Below are 1285 nucleotides of genomic sequence, written 5' to 3' on the forward strand. Positions count from 1 at the left end.
GGGCACGGCAAGTCACGGACGCGGCAAAAGCAGACTCCACACAACGCATCAGGAAACCCCTTGCACAATAACTGCTCAGACTTTGCTACACGCACCCCGATAAATACACACCCCATCTGCAACACACCCGGGGCACCACACCACGCATGGTGCCAGCTGGGTGGGAGCCCCGAGCACCAATAACCTTCCATGGACGCTCAGCTCCGGTCACTGAAAGTATTGTCTTATCTACACTTCATATAAGACAGATACCCAGTTGCTACTGATGACAGGGAGCATTTTTTAAATTTCCCAAGTATGGAAAGAGAATAACTTGAGAAAACTCCCACAAAGACACTTTAGCAGGCCACTTGTTTAAAGTAAGTTGACAAAGTCACTTTTCAAAAAAGGGTTGCTATTTTGGACAAAACCAGCATCTGACTTACCAGTCGTGCACCTTACGACAGTAAAGGTTAGTCTGAGCTGCAAAAGCTGTGCTAGCAGGGTGAGTCTCCAGAATTACTACTTTTGTACAGAACTTTTGCCTCAGGAGATACCAGACAGGGGCAAAACATTCTTCCTCGTTCCTAACCAAGGAGAACAGTGCGTTCCCATACAAAACAGACGAACCATGTCAGCATTTGGCAAAGAACAGCTTTGTTTAATGACTCCCAGCTTAAATTCATATTGTCTCATCCAAAATAAACCTTAATGCCGGTCACATTTAAATGCATTGGCATGCATCCACACCACAGAACGCTGGCAATAAATAAACAAACAATTGATTCCAAGTTGTATTAGCATCTAGCTGTAGGGACTGGTAACAACTAACGCATATTGCATGAAATTGAATATAACATCATGGTCACAAAGTTTACCTGAAAAGTATTTAAACGCAAAGTTGACTGAAACGGTCTAAGTTATTCCACACTTGTTTAACACTACGCACATTCACGCCGGGAGCCAGCAGGGCTGCTCTAACTGAGCTTTACTGCCTCCACACTTCGCATCTTCGGTTTTTTAAATCTTCCGTATTACCTTTAGAATCATAGAATCGCTTTGGTTGGAAAAGACCTTTAAGATCATCGAGTCTAAGCATTTAAAGAGACAGCTCTACTAAACACCAACGCTGCACAACTCGTGAAGTTCCTCACTAATTTTGGCGACAGGGCCCCCACATCCCTGAAGAACGAGCGACGGCCCTTCCCTTCTCAGTCCATTAGTTCTACGCGAAATAAAAAAAAATCGTGGTTTACAGCTAACCGCGCCGCACCCGGGCGAGGCGGCCCCGCTGCCCGGTCAGCCC

This window comes from Egretta garzetta, unplaced genomic scaffold (genome assembly GCF_000687185.1).
Source record: "Egretta garzetta isolate BGI_Z169 unplaced genomic scaffold, ASM68718v1 scaffold1007, whole genome shotgun sequence".
In the NCBI taxonomy this organism is placed as follows: domain Eukaryota; kingdom Metazoa; phylum Chordata; class Aves; order Pelecaniformes; family Ardeidae; genus Egretta; species Egretta garzetta.